Source organism: Zingiber officinale, chromosome 4A, assembly GCF_018446385.1.
Source record: "Zingiber officinale cultivar Zhangliang chromosome 4A, Zo_v1.1, whole genome shotgun sequence".
Lineage (NCBI taxonomy): Eukaryota > Viridiplantae > Streptophyta > Magnoliopsida > Zingiberales > Zingiberaceae > Zingiber > Zingiber officinale.
In genome coordinates, this window is record NC_055992.1 from 56,103,027 (window position 1) to 56,116,306 (window position 13,280).

Genomic DNA, 13,280 nt, shown 5'->3' on the forward strand with positions numbered 1-13,280 from the left:
CTCTCAGTGTCTTAGCAACTACTGTGCTCTCAAAGTGTAAAAGGCTTCTCCGCCTTCACAGAAGAAGTTTTTCTTACTACGACTTTCATTGCCCTGGATTAACAACCCTCTTGGTTGTAACCAGGTTAAAACTCTGAGTTTCATTTCCTTTCTGTTATTTAGTTTATTTATTAAGTGTTGCTTTTAGTTTTGAGTTGAAAAGCCTTGAGGAGGGTTAAGTTTTCATTCGCAGGCAATTCATCCCCCTCTTGCCGGTCCCCGCTGCACCAACAAGTGGTATCAGAGCCCAACAGCCTCAGAGGAACTAACCGCCATCTGAAGCACAAAGATCAGAACAATAGCCGGCGCGAACATCCATCCCCCGAAGTTCGACGGAGATTTCGCTAGATGGAAGCGAAAAATGGAGGTATTCTTTAAAACAGACTTTGATATTTTAATTACTATGAAATATGGTTTTGCAGCGCCAAAAGATAAAGAAGAAAACACATGGAGCAAGAAGGAGCAAGCCGACTTCGTCGCCAACGGAAAGGCTGAGTTCCATCTACTCAGTGTACTGCCACCACAGGAGGTAAGCCGGATCGGAAGTTAAGACTCCGTGAAAGATCTCTGGGAGAAATTCCTGGAGCTTCACGAAGGTACATCCGAAGCGAAGCTAGCTAGGCGCGACATCCTCCGGAACCAGTTAACGAACCTCCGGATGAACCAAGGCGAGAAGGTAGCGCAGCTACAAGCAAGGATCAAAGAGCTGATCACGCAACTGATGAATCTCGGTGAAACGGTAACGAACCGAGACTCCATTCGATATGTGCTCAACGCCTTCCCGAGAACTCCGGAATGGGCGTCCTTAGTAGATGCTTACTACATCTCTAAGGACCTTGAGGTAATTGTTAGGATGTATACTAAAAGCCTAGCTTTTGGTATAAACATTTATCTAGAAATAAGAATCACATTGGTCAAATGTCTACATTTATGATAAATGTAGTTGTTCAATTAATTTATATTGTAGATAACATGGTGTGTGGTGTCACACACAGAAGATCATGTTATCGGTTCCTTATAAATTATAAACAGTAGCTCACGACCAAGATGGAAAGGAACAAACCATTGGAAGGTCGTAGTGTAATTAGGTATTAGTTTATCTTAACTATATAATTACACTAGTACACTTAGAGTGTATTGAGTAGGACCATTTGAGGTCGTTCCTTTTATACTGACTTTATGAAGGAACAAAGACCTCAGTTATTATGGAAGTGTGTGCTCTTAATCCTAATATAATAACAAGCACATATATTTGATATTTATTTCTTTAATTTATCAATGGGTGAGATTTAGTTCGATGAATCAATAAGCCCGATAAGTTGGGAAATGATATCACTTATAGTGTGTGTTGATTATAGAAGGAAACTGTGTCCTAGTGATCTAGGTTGAGAATGTCCCTAAGAGGAGCTCATAAGGATTGTCATGTTAAACCCTGCAGGTGGACTTAATCCGACATGACGATGAAGTTGAGTGGTACTACTCTTGGAGCTAGATATTAATTAAGTGAGTTGTCAGTAACTTACTTAATTAGTGGACATTTGTTATCTTAAACACAGGGAGACTAACACACTCATAATAAGAAGGAGCCCAAAATGTAATTTGGGATTGGTGCGGTAGTTCAATAATAGTTCTTTAGTAGAATGAATTATTATTGATGAAATTAAGTTGTGTGTTCGGGGCGAACACGGGATGCTTAATTTCATCGGGAGACCAAAACCAATTCCTCCTCTCGGTCCCTATCGTAGCCTCTTAATTATAGAGTACTATACCCACCTATACCCACCTTCTTACCCATCCTATAGGGGCCGGCCAAGCTAGCTTGGAGACCAAACTAGGGCCGGCCATGGGTATGTTCATGGGCGAATTCATGTGGCCGACCCTATTAAAATAAAAAAGAATTTTAATTTTAAAATTTTTCTTATGTGGATAATATAATTTAAAAGAGAGTTTAAAAATTTAAATCCTTCCTTTTATAAGATTCTACAAAAGATTAAGAGAAGAGTTAAAATCTCTTTCCTTATTTGTAGATTAAAAGGTTGATTTTAATTTTGGTAAAAACTTTCCTTTTAATTATATTCATGATTTAAAAGAAAGTTTAAAAAATAAAAATTCTCTTTTATTAGTTTCTACAAAAGATTAAGAAAAGATTTAATATCTTTCCTTATTTGTATATTGAAAGGAGATTTTAATTTTTAGAGATAACTTTCCTTTTTGGAAATTATCCACATGTTTAAAAGAAAGATTTTAATTTATAAAATTTCTTTTTATTAACCAATCATGAAGGGATTAAAATTATTAGAGAAATTTTTATAAATTTCTAGAAACAAATTAGGAAGTTTTAATTTTTGTTTTAATTAAAACTCTCCTTGTTTTGGGGAGAAGAGTGGCCGGCCATTATAATTTGAAAAGAGAAAATTATTTTAATTAAATAAATTTTCCTTTTCAATGACAAAAGAATTAAGGAAGTCTTTTTTTTCCTTATTTGCCAAGATCAAGGATTATAAAAGAGGGGGTAGAGGAGGCTTCAATGCTAACGACTCTATTCGATTTTTCCTCTCTTTTCTCCTTGGGTGTGGCCGGCCCTTTCTTTCCTCTCCTCTCCTTTGTGTGGCCGAAACCTTCTCATGGTGGAGATAGCTTTGGTGGCCGGATCTAAGAAGGAGAAGAAGGAGAGAAAAGAAGCCTCTTTTCTAGCATCCCTTGGAGCATGGTGGTGGTGGCCGAACCTCTTCATCCTAGGAGAAGTTTTGAAGGCCGAAACTTGTAAGGAAGAAGAAGGTGCTTGGTGGTTCTCATCTCGGAAGATCGTTGCCCACACAACGTCCGAGATTAGAAGAGGAATACGGTAGAAGATCAAGAGGTCTTTCTAAAAGGTATAACTAGTAATTTTTCTTTCCGCATCATACTAGTTATTTTTGGAAATAATACCAAATACAAGAGGCTTACGTTCTAGTATTTCGAATATGATTTTTGAAGTTGTGTTCTTTTGTTTTATTTTTCCTTGTGATTTGATTGTTCTTTTCGGTTAACCTAAAGTTATTTTAGGAAATTAAATATTAGATTTCTATAAAAGGTTTTGTCTAGTCGGTGGTGGTTGCTCCCATATCCAAGAAGGCCATGTGCCTCGCCACGTCAGCACTGGGAACCAATTATGGAAATTAATATTTAATGGAATTAATAACTTAAGGCGATTTGGCTCGAACGTGTTAAGTTCCGCAGGAGATCCAAGTCAAAACCTAAAAGAACAAATAGATTAAGTTTTGAATCAAACGTGTTAAGTTCCGCAGGCGATCCAAAATTTAATTTAAAAGAACACATGGTAGCTAGGAAAAGGTTCAGACCTTTGTACAAAATTTTTGTACAGTGGGACCTCTAGGCTTTCCGAGTAGCAACCAACAGTAAGTACCTTAGAAAGTTTGTTTTCTACCTTTGAACTTCACGAGTCTCGGATTGCAGAGTCTAAAGAAGTAGTGAAGTCAAACCTCGACGTCGCCCTATAAGCAAGGAGGGGCGATCCCGATTCCGAAGCTTCGATCGACGAATCCGAAGCGGCACTACTGGTAAGACGGTTTAATAAATTTGTTAATTCTAACAAATTTAGATTGCAGTCGAAAAAGCTCCAGCGAAAGAAAAGGGTGGTTCGTTACTACAACTGCAACGAAGAAGGACATATCAAAGATGACTGTCCAAAACTGAAGAGCAAAAGTAAGGAAAGGAGCAAGAAGCCCACTCGACCCAAACACAATCTAAAGGCCACGTGGGATGATTCGTCGTCCTCCGACTCCGAAGTCGAAGAATTCTCGGGACTAGCACTGATGGCCAACCATCAGCTAGAAGAAACGTCTAGCTCAGAAATAAGCATAGATGAAGGGGGAGGAACATCAGAAGGAGAAAGCAATGATGAAGGGGGAGCATCGCAAGATGAGGTAAGTAAGGTACGTGCCCTAAACCCTAAACAGTCTTTTGAGTTTATTAAAACTTTGTCTAAAGAATTAGATCAATTAGAAAATGAAAATGAAAATTTGAAATATGAAAATAAACATCTAAAATTAGAAATTGAGAAATTAAAAAATAATACATGTTTAAATAAATTTCCAAATTCAAAAATTAAAGTTTATGGAAAATTGAACTGGTACATTAGAAACCATCAGGGTCAACTTAGAAGAATACCCAAAAATTATGTACCCCCTAAGTATCTAAATAACCCTGTAGGAAGGAACCTCTATTGGGTTCCAAAATCTGTGCTAAATTAATTACATTTAAATTAAAAACTTTAAAGAGAGAAAATTAAACATTTTCTTTATGAAGACTTTGTCTAAGGAAGTGGTTGTTGCTCCAATAACCAAGAAGGCCTAGTGCCTCGCCACGACCTAGAAGCTGAAATAAAAATATTTAATTAACTTTCTAGAAAAGCATTAACAGAAGAATTAAATAATGCTTTGAAAGTTTTTCAGATATTTTTTAAAATTTTTTTGGAAAATTCAGAAAATTTTTCTAAATTTCATTCTTACTTGGCAAATTTTTTTTTACTTACAAAATTTTTTTTCTCTATTTAAGTCCCCATTTTTTTTGCTGTGATCAAAGGGGGAGAGTAAAGTATAAGTTTAGGGGGAGTTAAGAAAAATACAAATTATAAGTTTTTTTTTAAGTTTGTTTTGCAATTTAGTTTTATTGCAAACTCTTGCTTTATATGTTAGTTTAGTAATTTCCTTAAATTACTATCTGTTTGTTAACCCTAACTTGAACTTGGGTTGATGCACATCAAAAAGGGGGAGATTGTTGGACCCCGTGGTAGTTTTAATGTGATCAACCAAGTTGGTTAGGTCCTGCGTTTTGTCTTACCCCTGTGTTTGAGTGTGCAGGAACTTAGGAGCACAGGAAGTCGAGAGGAAGACGTAGCTAGCGAGAAGGACGGCACGGGAAGGGAGCTGACGGGCTCGGTGCGTCCGAAGGATGAAAGAGTTGTGAAAGAGTACTCCGGTGGAGAGAGAAGAACGTACGTGGCGTTCGAAGGACGAGAAGCCGGACGGAAGCCTGCTCGAGGAGAAGACCGGGAATTGGGTTCGGGTGAGCCCTATTCCGGTAGGCCGCAATCACCCAAGGAGCCGAACCAGAACAAGTCAACTGGAAGTTGACTTGTCAATGGTTCGGTCGACCGAACCCCTTGATCGGTCGACCGAACCCTTCTTTATTCGGAACTAGCTGTTGGTGACACGTCAGAAGCCACGTCAAGAAGCCAACCGTTGGGGAGCTGATCGGTCGATCGAACTTTCTGATCGGTCGACCGAACCGAAGTCTATCCATAGACTGAGTCGAGCAGATTGATCGGGCCAACTCAGCTGAAGACCGTTGGCCGATCGGTTGACCGAACAAAAGGATCGGTCGACCGAACCAAAGCTCGATCCACAGAGACTGTACTTGGACGGAAACCTGGGAAGATACAGCAGGTTCGGTCGACCGAACCTGGGGATCGGTCGACCGATCCCTCTCGAGTCAAAAACCTGATCCCAAAGATCAGGTCATCCGATAAGCTCTAGAACCCCTATATAAAGAGGGTCTCGAGCAGCTTTACAGAATAAGGAATTTGAACGCAATTCAACTCTGTACTCTCAGTGTCTTAGCAACTACTGTGCTCTCAAAGTGTAAAAGGCTTCTCCGCCTTCACAGAAGGAGTTTTTCTTACTGCGTCTTTCATTGCCCTGGATTAATAACCCTCTTGGTTGTAACCAGGTTAAAACTCCGAGTTTCATTTCCTTTCTGTTATTTAGTTTATTTATTAAGTGTTGCTTTTAGTTTTGAGTTGAAAAGCCTTGAGGAGGGTTAAGTTTTCATTCGCAGGCAATTCACCCCCCTCTTGTCGGTCCCCGCTGCACCAACAATTTACCATTCATGATAAATGTCTTTTGTCCTTAATTACAAGGAAATTAACATAATGTATGATGTTACATGGCATACATCAAAATGAGCAATTTTCAAAAAAAAAATGCTATAGCTACATGATGTATGTATGACATGACATGGCATTTTTGTGTTTTTCATACTAAAAATGAATGCAACACATGATGTCATAACATATGATAAGCAATCAATCATGGCACTTTAGCATATATAAAATATACCTAGATAGACTATCTAAGTATCCTTAATCCCTTAGCTAAGCCTTTAAATTCTAATCCTAGATTGCCTATTGAAGAAATGCCACAACCCAACTTGGCATGTCTTTTACCCTTTCCTATTTGTGTCAATTGAAATTAAAAATTAAATCCTCAAATTTTATTTGGCACATTTTACTCTGTCTAAGAGTGACAATTTGGATTAAGGTTTACATTTCCCTTAATTCCATAAGAAAATGTCAAATTCCCAATTTGGCATTTCTTTTGCTTCTCTCAAGTGTGTCAATTTAAATTAGATTCAACTCCTCAAATTTTGACACATTTTACTCTTTCAAAGAGTAACACTAATAATCCTTCTCATTTTCAAAGGTTAACAATAACCTTGAAAATGCTCTCAAGTGTCAACTTTACCAAGGTTGGGTTAACTACCTTTCCAATTGGAGTTGACACACTCTAAACCCATCTAGGGTGTAGAGAATATGCTCCTAGGAACCCAAAACCTATTGGTTCTCCTTGGATGCTCTAGGTACTCGCTAGGGATAACTTCCCTAAATACCTTCTTAAGGACCTTTTTAGGCTTCTTAGAAGCCTTGGTCACTTCTATTAGGTTACTCCTAGGGATAGCTTCCCTTGTAACATTCTTTGTGACTTTGTTAGACTTCTTGGAAGTCTTAGTCACATTGGTCTTATCAAAAGAACCTTTAGGGATTCCTTCCCTAGGGATTCCTTCCCTAGTATCCTTGACTTGACCTCTACACCTAGGGTTGGTCCCATAGCTATATGAAACTCTATGAAAAGAAGTCACATCCTTCTTGACTTTAGGTTTGTATCCCAAACCCCTATAGCCATTGGATGACTCTTGTCTAACTTTTCCTAGGTTATGCTCATTTTGACCCCTAAGTATGTCTTCCATTCTTACTAAGGTCCTTTCTAAATTATCAAGTCTTGTCCTCAAGACTTGGTTCTCCGTCATTAAATCCATAGATTTGGATTTTTCTTGACCCCTATGAGCATTTCTATATTTTGGCATATATCTATAATTCTTAGAGTTATTGCCTAAGATACTATCTACCTTCCTAAACTTAGCTGTGGTAGTTGTAGCATGAGGAGGAATGTATTTTCACTTAACGCTATCATGCTTCCTATTCTCATGATAAATATCATTAAGATAATAAGAATTATTTCTAGCATGCTTTTTATCATTCAAAGGAATGGATTCATTAAATGATACCTTGGTTTTTACCTTGGAAGCTCCTCCTAGACTTGTGCTTCCTCCTTTGACTTTGGTTGTTTTCTTCCCCTTTGGGTATTGGCTTCGATAATGCCCATTTTGGTTGCACAAGAAACACACAATGTGTTCCTTGCTCTTCTTTGTTGTGGGGATTGTCTCCTTGGGCTTCTCCTTGCCCTTGGGTACTACTTGGCCCTTCTTCTTGGCCAATTTTGGACACTTACTCTTATAGTGTCCATGTTCCCTACACTCAAAGCAAATGATATGATTTTTATTATTTACAATCGAAATTTCTATACCTTTGCTTGTAGGGGTGGCACTTGATCCTCCATTTGATTTATCTTGCATTGTGGAGGTTGCATCATCTCCTTCTTCTTCTCCTCTTGAGGGTGTGGGTGCTTCCACCTCTTCAACTCTTGAAGATGTGGATGATCTCTCCTCATCTTCCTTCTCCTCCTCTTCCTTTTTCTCCTCGAATGTTGACCTTATGTCAACATTGGATTGGTCCTTCTCTTCTTGGACCAATGAGCCCTTCTCCTTAGGCTCCTCTACTCCTTGGAATTGTGATGGGTCTTTATGATAGGCAATGATCTTTTTCCAAAGATCACATGCACTTATGCATTCACCTACACTCACAATGATATTAAAAGGTAATAAATTTAACAAGATTTTTGTTAACTCCTTATCCGCCTCTGCTTACTCCCGTTGTCCTTGGTCCAATGTCGAGGTCGGAGGTGCTACCCCTTTTTGTCCTTTGGAGGCTCAAATGGATCTTCCAATGCAACCCATTGATTCCAATCCATTTGGAACCAAGTTTCCAACTTTGTCCTCCAATAGTTTAAATCTTCTTTGTCATATGGAGGTGGAATTCGGATATCCATTCTGAGTGGTCCTTCAATGTCCATCTTCTTCTTCCTCTAGCTTCTTGCTCTCTTGGCGATTAGTCCGTAGAAGAGAGACCTTGCTCTGATACCAATTGTTGGGACCGATGTGCCCGCTAGAGGGGGGTGAATAGCGTTTCATCGCGCTTGCGTCGGTTTGCTTCGTCTTGTTGTTGTGCAGTGGAATACTCGAAGATAAACACTCACAATGCTAACACCTAGGATTTACTTGGTATCCACCTCAAGAAGAGGTGACTAATCCAAGGATCCACACACGACACGCTATCTCCACTAATGAACAACTCCTTCTCGGTCGTAGACGGAGGTGGAAAAGCCTCGTACAAATCCACACACAACAACACAACTCACACAAGAAGAAAATACAAGATATAACTACAATACACCCTTCTTCTTGCTTACTTGTTGCTTGTTGTTGCCTCTTGAACTTTGGGAATGCACCCAAGCACCTTCAAGAACTGGCGGTGAATGCTGTAGACTGTCATTAAAAATCACAGAGAAATCACAGGAAGAAGAACAAAAGTTCTACGGAGAAAATGCTCCGCAACGGCTATATCCTGTGCTCTCATTCGATTGAAATCAACCCCAATCGATTGCCACGTCAGCTCTGCACAATCCAAGTCATCCATCACCTGCATCCTGCATAACGGTCACTTCCCAATCGATCGACCGATCAATTGGGACTGCCTGAATCGATCGCTCGATTGATTCAGCGCATTTCTGTGCTCTCGCATCCGCGTGAGAGCTTCTGCTGCCCAATCGATCGACCAATCGATTGCCAGCTCCCAATCGATCACCCGATCGATTGGGAAAGTCTCTGTGCTCACGATTTCACATCCCAATCGATTGGTCGATCGATTGGGTCTTCCCACAATCGCAGCACGGTCCAAATCGATCGACCGATCGATTTGGATCTTGTTCACTCGATCGCCCGATCGATTGAACACTCTGAACTTGACTCAAACTCAAGTCCAAAGTCCCAAACCCAACTTCCAGTTAACCGTGACCTGTTGGGTCTCCATGCCTAGCATTTGGCCACACTCAACCAACCTCGAACTAGCCTTCTAGCCTCCTCCATCAGCCTTGCATCCCTCGGATATCTCTCCATCCTTCACGCCTTGCCTTCAGGAGCTTCCTTCGGCCTTATCTTAGTTGTCGGGTCTTCCTTGCCAAGTCATACCAGGACTTACCTTGCCAAGACCACATGCTTGGACTTTCCAATTGCCTGGCTCCTCACTAGGACTTTCTCCTTTGCCAAGATCACACTTAGACTTTCCAACTGCCTAGCTCCTCATCAGGACTTTCTCCTACCTAGTTCCTCACTAGGACTTTCCCGTTGCCTGGCTCCTCACCATAACTTTCTCCTTTGCCAAGATTACACTTGGACTTTCCAACTGCCTAGCTCCTCACTAAGACTTTCTCCTGCCTAGCTCCTCACTAGGACTTTCCCGTTGTCTGGCTCCTCACCAGGACTTTCCAAATGCCTAACATCCAGTTAAGACTTTCCTAGTCAAGTCTCCTGTCAACCTTGACCTACTTGACTTGTATTCTCATTAACCTGATCAACCCTTTGACCATCTCCATAACCGGACGATTGCTCTAGCAATCTCCTTATATTGTCAAACATCAAAACTCAAATCCTGACTCAAGCTTAGTCAAATGGGACAAACTTAACCTAGGGAAATTGCCCCAACATCTTCCTCCATATCGGATGAGTTTGTTTGCGGATCACTAGATCAAACTTCTTCTATGGATGATTATAGGAAATTAGTTAGGTATGTGTGATCTTCTCCATCTAAAGGGGCACAATCCTAATTAATAGACTAAGTATCAAGTAATGGTATATCCTTAGGCGCATTTAATAGTATCCTCCCTATTGGAGTCACTGCTATTATTTGTGTGACCGAAGATGAATCAACTGTTAATTTTATTTGTCATAAAGTTAGGTTGACAAGATAATAAAATTAATGGGTAAAACCTCCTCTTACAAATGTTTTAATTAGTATACGTCCACACTATCGTGGCATACGAAATTCACGATGTTTTGAGGTGTTGGTGAATTTAATTATATTGTTTGAGGAATCAATATTATTTTAAATTTTAAAGTTTTGACCAAATATTTTATTTTGTGATTTTCAGGATTTCAAAATGGTTTTCAATCCTCTTGTTGTTATTTTAAAAGAAAATAAACTTACTGGTCCAAATTATATTGATTGGAAACGGAACTTGGACATTGTCTTAACTGCTGAAGAATACAAGTTCGTACTTCTTGATGTCTGTCCTAGCATGCCTGATAAGGATTCTAGTGAAGAGGAGATAGAGAGATATAGGAAATGGGTCAAGGCAGATGAGATGGCACGGTGTTACATTTTGGCTTCTATGTCAAATGTGCTACAACATCAGCATCAGGCCCTACCCACTGCCTATAGCATGATGTTCAATCTCAAGGAACTCTTCAGACACCAGAATCGGGCTGCCAGGCAGGAGGTCATGAGAAACTTAATGATGATCACCATGACTGAGGAGACACCCGTAAGGGATCATATCCTCAAGATGATGGCTCATTTGAATGAGATGGAAGTCCTTGGAGCTGAAATTGATGGGGAAACCCAAGTCGATATCATTCTCCAAACGCTGCCCAAATGTTTTGAGCAGTTTTGCCTGAATTACAATATGAACAAAAGGGTTAATTCGTTGGCGGAACTTCTGACAGAACTCCAAGCGGCAGAAGGCTATTTTGCCAAAGTTCTCACCTTCACATTGCTGAAAACGTTTCTGCTTCTAAGTCGAAAGGTGGAAAGAAGAAGAAGAAACAAGTTGGTTCGACAAACAAAGTGATTCAACCTCAAGGGACTGGGTCGCAGGCAGGTGTGAAGAAGTCGAAAGGCAAGTGCTTCACATGCAAGCAGTCTGGACATTGGAAGGTGGACTATCTTCACAGAAAGGAGAACAATAAAGGTATATCTTATTCATTAGTTGTTGAAACATATTTAGCAGTGTTATCTACCTGTACTTGGTGTAAAGATACGGGAGCCACTGATCATGTCTGCAATTCATTGCAGGGGTTCCAGGAAACTCGACGACTACATGAAGGGGAAATCACCATCTACATGGGCAATGCTACAAGAGTGGCGGTTATTGCAGTGGGAGATGTTTATTTATCTTTTGATAGGAATAAAACTTTGATTTTGAAAAATTATCTTTACGTACCATGTTTTAGAAAGAACTTGATTTCAGTTTCTAAATTATTTTTGGATGGATATTCTATTTCTTTTGATGACAAAGTGGTTATCAAGAAAAATAGGGTGGTTATCTATTCTGGTACGTTGGTTGGCAATTTGTATACTCTTAATCCAATAATTCCCACGATGCAACAAATGAAAAATAATAACACATCTTCTAATTCTAATAAGAAAAAAGCAACCTTCAGAAATGAACCAAACATATCTTTGGCATCTAAGGTTGGGTCATATTAACTTGAGTAGGATTCAAAGGTTAATAGTAGATGGACCTTTGGGTTCATTGGTAGTGGAAAACTTCCCGATCTGCGAGTCTTGCTTGGAAGGAAAAATGACCAAGAGGCCTTTTAAGGAAAAGGAGTATAGAGCCAAAGAAGTATTGGAATTGGTTCATTCTGATTTGTATGGGCTTATGACTATCCAGGCAAGAGGTGGTTTCGAATATTTTGTCTCTTTTATAGACGACTATTCGAGATATGGGTACTTTTACTTGATGCGCTGCAAGTCTGAGTACTTTGATGAGTTGAAAGAGTACAAGGCTGATGTGAAGAAGCGTCATGGCAAAAATATCAAGACACTATGGTCTGATCGTGGTGGAGAGTACCTCTTAGGAGAGTTTAGGAGTTACTTATCAGAGGTCGGGATTCATTCCCAATTGTCTGCACTTGGTACACCCTAACAGAATGGTGTGGCAGAACGAAGGAATAGGACTCTTATGGAAATTGTTAGATCGATGGTGAGTTATTTAGAATTACTAAATTTGTTTTAGGGATATGCTCTAGAAACAATGGCGCACATTCTGAACTTGGTACCTTCTAAGTCAGTACCCTCTACTCCCACAGAATTATAGAATGGGTGTAAGCCTAGTTTGAAACACATTCGGATTTGGGGTAGTCCAACACATGTGCTGAAGGGAGACGCTGATAAGTTGGAATCACGTACAGAAGTTCGCTTGTTCATGGGATATCCTAGATGAATGAAAGGCGGTTTGTTTTATAATCCCAAAGATCAGAAAATCATTGTTAGCACCAATGCCTGATTTTTAGAAGAGGACTATGTAATGAACCACAAGCCCATGAGTAAAATTGTTCTTGAGGAAATAAGAGAGGACACTTCTACTTTAGTATCAACGGTACAAGATGAGATACCACAAGTAACTGCAACACGTGTCACAAATGATGCACAATTACAAATAGTGTCTAGTCGTACTGGGAGGGTTGTTAGAAACCTGATAGATTCATGTTTTTGGGAGAGTCTTTGTACTTGATCCCTGGTGAACATGAAGCTAATCCCTGAATATATGATGAAGCACTCTAAGATAAAGATGCAGCATCTTGTATGTAAGCTCAATCGGTCCATTTATGGACTGAAGCAAGTTTCGAGATCTTGGAACATCCAGTTTGATGAAGTGATTCAGTCTTATGGATTCATTCAGTGTCCGAATGAGTCTTGTGTATACAAGAAAAGTGACGGAAACGTGGTGGTGTTTCTTGTACTATACGTAGATGACATTTTGCTCATTAGTAACAATGTCAAAGTGTTGTTAGATGTAAGGGCATAGATGTCCAAGCAGTTTGATATGAAGGGCTTAGGAGAATGTGGACATATTCTTGGGATCAAAGTCATAAGGGATCACAAGAAAAGGATGTTGTGCTTATCCCAAGCTTCATACATCGATACTATCCTAGCTCGTTTTAGCATGCAAAACTACAAGAAAGGTTTTCTACTTTTTCGGCATGGAGTATCTTTATCTAAAGAG